Below are 6,000 nucleotides of genomic sequence, written 5' to 3'. Positions count from 1 at the left end.
GTCACACGACTGCCAGGGGAATTTTTTGGAGGAAAAAAATGATAAACCGTCCCCTGAGATAGGCTGTTTTGGATCCCGAGGGTGACACGGTTTGATCACAAGTCATCTGGTTCTCTCTTAGGTTCAAACCAGGAAGTTCAGGCACGTGCTTAAAACCAGAAGAAATAAAAAAAACCCAGTTGATTTGGATTTTCAAGCCGCTAGCCTCGTTCCGCTTCACTGGAGCCTGCAGTGGGGGCTGCCGTCAACCTCTGGGTTTATCTGCTGCAGCTCCCCACCCCTATCCCGCATAAGCAGAAAACCAGATGCCATGACTTGCAAAAAGCAAAGCTCTACCTCAAGAGGCGAGGCTTTGGCAGCTACAAAGAAAACGGCTCTAGCCCTGGGAAGAGACCAGATTCACGCCTTGATAAAGGTGAATGCTCCGGTCCCCGTGAAGTTCCCTCAGAGCACTGCCTCTGCTCGCTTCCGCTTCGGCTCGGCTGAGTCCGTGGGTGAATAGTGAAAAGTCCTCTCTGGAAAGGATACACGAAAATCTTCTCAGGAGGTCCATGTCCTTGACCTCAGAAGACTTGATTTCAAATTGCTTTTTATTTTTCTATCTATTTTTTTATTTATGTTACAGGTAGAGTTATAGACATTGAGAGAGACAGAGAGAAAGGTCTTCCTTCCACTGGTTCACTCCCCAAATGGCCGCCACGTCCTGCGCTGCACCGATCCGAAGCCAGGAGCCAGGTGCTTCTCCTGGTCCTCCCATGCGGGTGCAGGGCCCAAGCACTTGGGCCATCCTCCACTGCCCTCCTGGGCCACAGCAGAGAGCTGGCCTGGAAGAGGAGCAACCAGGACTAGAACCCGGCGCCCATATGGGATGCCGGTGCCACAGGCGGAGGATTAACCTAGTGAGCCACGGCGCCAGCCCCTCAAATTGCTTTTTAAAACTATGTAAATAATACGTGTTTGTTATAAAAATAAAATTACAAACAAGAAATTAGCCATCATTTCAACCCTCAGCGGCTAACAGTTTAGGGTGTTTCCTTCCTGTCACTTTATGGACCTTCTTTTAACCCAGCTGCACTCCTGTTCCAGGCTTAGAATCATGCATGCTACTTTTGCTAAATTTATCTTATTCATTTTCCCTGTCATTCTATGGACAATTATGCAACTGTAAATACTTTTTTTAAATGATTTGTTTATTTGAAAGGCAGAACAATTGGGAAAGAGAGACAGGGAGGGAAGGAGGGAGGGAGAGGGAGAGGGAGATCTTCTATCTGCTGGTTCACTGAGTCACTCCCCAAATGGTCACAAAAGCCAGGGCTGGGCCCCACCAAAGCCAGGATCCAGGAACTCCATCAAGGTCTCCCATGTGGATGGCAGGGGCTCAAGGACTTGGGGCATCTTCTACTGCTTCCCAGGGGCATCAGCAGGGAGCTGGATTAGAAGCAAAGTAGCCAGGACTATAACCAACACTCCAATATGGGATACCTATGATAAAGGCAAGGCTTAACCCGCTGAACCACAACACCAGCCCTGCAACTACAATTATTAATGGTTGCCTAGCAATCCATAGAGCTATGGATTGCTCATGGAGCAACCCTATGTTTGGGACAGTAAATTTGTTTCCAGGTTTTAAAACTGTAAGTCTTTATTTAGTTAACATACTCCATTTGGAGATTTTTGCACCAGCCCCACCACTCAACCATGTGACAAATCCTACCAATGTGTGGATCAGTGGCATGAAGGTTTCAGGAGGAATGTGCAGGACGGTCAGTGGGAGCTGTCACTGCAGCCTCCTTGGGGGAATCTAGCCTCTCTTGAGCTACAAGACTCATGGATTCCCAGTTCGAGGGTATTGAAGAATGTAACCAGCCTTCTTGCTGTGCGTCTCCCTGTCAAACATGACCGAAGAATCCCATCTTCAGTGCAGCATTTCCAATCTCCTTGGAGAAAAGAGATCATATTTCCAGTGAATAAAAACAAAAGTAAAAGGGTTCCCATTGTAACATAGCAGGTTGAGCCGCCACCTGCAATCCCGACATCCCGTATGGGTACTGATTCGATCCAGATCCAGATCTGATCCAGATCCCTGAGAATGTGCCCAGGAGGCTGGCGCCGCAGCTCACTAGGCTAATCCTCCACCTTGCGGCGCCGGCACACCGGGTTCTAGTCCCGGTTGGGGCGCCGGATTCTGTCCCGGTTGCCCCTCTTCCAGGCCAGCTCTCTGCTGTGGCCAGGGAGTGTAGTGGAGGATGGCCCAGGTGCTTGGACCCTGCACCCCATAGGAGACCAGGAAAAGCACCTGGCTCCTGGCTCCTGCCATCGGATCAGTGCAGTGTGCCGGCTGTAGCGTGCCGGCCGCGGCGGCCATTGAAGGGTGAACCAATGGCAAAGGAAGACCTTTCTCTCTGTCTCTCTCTCTCTCACTGTCCACTCTGCCTGTCAAAAAAAAAAAAAAAAAAATGTGCCCAGGAAAGCAGCAGAAGATGGCTCAAGTCCTCAGGCTCTTGCACTCACATGGGAGACCCACATGGAGTTCTAGGTTCCTGGCTTCAGCCTGGCCCAGTCCTAGCAGTTGTGGCCATTTGCAAAGTAAACCAACAGATGGAAGACCTTTCTCTCTTTGTCTCTGCCTCTCTTTCTGTGACTCTGCCTTTTAAAGAAATAAATAAAGTCTTTTTACAAAAAAAAAAAAAAAAAAGTAAAGCAAAGAATAGGGACAATACATGACAAATTGAAAATCTTATTTTTTAATTTTTAAAATGTATTTATCTTGTATATTTTAGAGGCAGAGAAATACACAGAGAAAGAGACAAATCATACATCCACTGGTTCACTCACCAAATGCCTGCAACATCTGGGGCTGGGCCAGGCCAAAGCTGAGGGGCAGGAACTCAATCTGGGCCTCCCACATGAGTGGCAGAGGCCCTCACTGCTGTCTCCCAGGGTGCACATTAGCAGGAAGCTGGAATCAGGAGCAGAGCCAGGACTCCAACCCAGGCACTCTGTTGTGGGATGCAGGTGTTCCGAGGCATCCTAATCACCTACCACAAACAACTCCTCCCAAATATGTTTTTTTAAAGATTTATTTATTTATTTGAAAGCATTACAGAGAAAGAGAGGCAGAGGCAAAGGCAGAGAGAGGGAGAGGTTTTTCATCCTCTGGTTCACTCCCCAAATGGCTACAACCAACCAGGGCTGGGCCAGGCAGAGGCCAGGAGCCAGGAGCTTTGTCAGGGTCTTCCATGTGGGTGCAGGGACCCAAGCACTTGAGCCATCTTCTGCTACTGTCCCAGACCCATTAGCAAGGAGCTGGGTTAGAAGGGAAACAGCCGGGACTTGAATTAGCTCCTATATGGGATGCTGGTGCTGTCAGGAAGCAGCTTTTACCCGTTATGCCACAGTGACAGCTCCCCCCCACCCCAAATCTTATTTTTAAGAAGAAAATACAATAGTAGCTCTCATTCTGGTTTCTTTGTTAGAAGAAAAAAATGTATATTATCTGAGAAGCGGAGAGAAAATCCTCAACCACATTTTCATTCCCAAAATGCTGGAAGTAGTTAGGGCCAACATAAGAGATGGGAATGCAAACCAGGTCTCCAACATGGGTGGCAGGAACCTAATTACCTAAGTCATCACCACTGTTCCCAGAGTCTGCCTTCTCAGGAAGCTGGAGCAGAGCCAAGGCTGGGAATCAAACACAAGCACTTGGACGTGGGACATGGGTGTGTTAATCCCTAGGCTAAATGCCTGCCCCGTTATTCTGAATTCTCTTGGGCTCCCCTGGTTAGGTTACTTGCTGGAGAGGTGTGCTTTGAGCTGCAGAGTTAGGGCAGCAGAAGCAGACAGACATGGCATCCGTCAAGATGGGTAGCCGGCTGCAGATAAAGTTTATCATTTGTCAGATAGTTCACAGCTGCATGCTTGAATTCTTGCAAACGCTGTTTTCTTTCAAAGCCAAGTCCTACATCATACAGAATACAGTTCCTGAGCAATTAGAGAGTGTGCTCTGTCATAAGCCCTTTCTAGTGATTCTTTCACTTAGAATCTCAGTAAACCAGAGTTGGATTCTTTTCTCCATTTTGTGTACAAGATCATTAAACAGGAGCAAGGGAAAATAAATAAATAAGTAAAATAAACAAAATAACTCACAGGGGAAGTGGCTAATAAATGTTTGAGTGAAGACTGGATCCCAGGGCTGACTTCAAAACTCGTGGTCTTGGGGCTAGCACTGTGGGGTAGCAGGTAAAGCCACTGCCTGCAGTGCTGGCATCCCATATGGGTGCCGGTTTGAATCCTGGCTGCTCCACTTCCGATCCAGCTCTCTGCTATGGCAGTAGAAGATGGCCCAAATCCTTGGGCCCCAACACCCATGTGGGAGACCCAGAAGAAGCTCCTGGCTCCTGGCTTCAGATCAGTGCAGCTTTGGCTGTTGGGGCCATCTGGGGAGTGAACCATCGGATGGAAGACCTCTCTCTGGCTCTCCTTCTCTCTCTGTGTAATTCCGACTTTCAAATAAATAAATAAATCTATCTTTTTTTTTTTTTTTTTTTTGACAGGCAGAGTGGACAGTGAGAGAGAGAGACAGAGAGAAAGGTCTTCCTTTGCCGTTGGTTCACCCTCCAATGGCCGCCGCGGCCGGCGCGCTGCGGCCGGCGCACCGCGCTGATCCGATGGCAGGAGCCAGGAGCCAGGTGCTTTTCCTGGTCTCCCATGGGGTGCAGGGCCCAAGCACCTGGGCCATCCTCCACTGCACTCCCTGGCCACAGCAGAGGGCTGGCCTGGAAGAGGGGCAACCAGGACAGAATCCGGTGCCCCGACCGGGACTAGAACCCGGTGTGCCAGCGCCGCTAGGCGGAGGATTAGCCTAGTGAGCCGCGGCGCCGGCCAAATCTATCTTAAAAAAAAAAAAAACAAAAACAAAACACAAAACTTGTGGTCCTTGCACTCTATCATGCCACCTCTTTTGTTAATCTTAACAGATAAACATGCTTGCAGTAAAAACTGAGTTAATACATATTGATTGGAAGTGGGGTTGGATTCAGCATTGTGGCTTCACGAGAAAAGCCACTTCTGCAAACCCAGCATCCCCAGATGAACTGGTTCACAGCCTGACTGCTCCATTTCTGATCCAGCTCCCTCATAATGGTCTGGGAAAAGCTGCGGGAGATGAGCCAAGTGTTTGGGCCCCTGCCACCCATGTGGGAGACCTAGCTGGAGCTCCTGGTTCCTCATTTCAGTCTGACCTAGTGTCGGCTGCTGTGACCATCTGGAGAGTGAACCAGTGGATGGAAGTTCTCTGTCTCTCTCCCTGTTCTCCATCAAGGGGCCCTTAGAGATGACCCATGGAGACAAGAGGTCAGTCAAGTCGACTATTGATGAAGAACCCTTCTATGGAGCTCCTAAAGACCCCAAGGAGGCTCTGAGAATCAGAACAGCTTCTACCTCCCATTTTCTCCAAGGCTAGACCTTGAGACATGTGATTTTTGGTAGAAATGGACATTATTACTTTTACAGAACTTTTTTTAAAGATTTTTATTTATTTATTTAAGAGGCAGAGTTACAGAGAGAGACAGAGAGAAAGATCTTCCATCCTCTGGTTCACTCCTGAAATGGCTGCAACAGCCGGAGTTGTGCCAATCTGAAGCCAGGAGCCAGGAATTTCTTCCGGGTATCCCACGCAGCTGCAGGGGCACAAGGACTTGGGCCATCTTCTACTGCTTTTGTAGGCCATAACAGAAACCTAGATCGGAAGTGGAGCAGCCAGGATGAGAACCGGAGCCCACGCAGGATGCCAGCACTGCAGGCAGTGGCATTACCTGCAATGCCACAGCACTGGCCTCTCCTCAGAATAATTTAATGAATGGTTAGACCATATGGTAAGTGCCTGTTTTCCCACTAGGCTTGAGTTTTTAATGCCAGGGACCATGTCCATCTTGTTCTTTGCTATATCCCCACTCCAAGTACTGTACTGGGTCCATAGTAGAATGTCTTAAGGCTGCTGTT

The 6,000-nt window shown here is 48.8% G+C and overlaps 1 long non-coding RNA gene across 6 annotated transcripts in view; it reads right to left on the bottom strand.

The window, feature by feature from the left end:
• Positions 1-1,172: 1,172 nt before the first annotated feature.
• The window catches only part of LOC108177689 (uncharacterized), a 28,441-nt gene continuing 23,613 nt past the window's right edge, over positions 1,173-6,000 (bottom strand). For all 6 annotated transcript variants that reach the window (XR_011390526.1, XR_011390529.1, XR_007923508.2 and 3 more), the window contains 2 exons: positions 1,715-1,937; positions 1,173-1,428 (listed from right to left, as the gene is read on the bottom strand). This is a non-coding gene — a long non-coding RNA (uncharacterized lncRNA). The remainder of the gene's footprint in view (positions 1,429-1,714; positions 1,938-6,000) is intronic.

This window comes from Oryctolagus cuniculus, chromosome 7, assembly GCF_964237555.1.
Source record: "Oryctolagus cuniculus chromosome 7, mOryCun1.1, whole genome shotgun sequence".
Lineage (NCBI taxonomy): Eukaryota > Metazoa > Chordata > Mammalia > Lagomorpha > Leporidae > Oryctolagus > Oryctolagus cuniculus.
The sequence above is the reverse complement of the archived record's forward strand: the minus strand, read 5'-3'. Positions and strand labels throughout refer to the sequence as shown.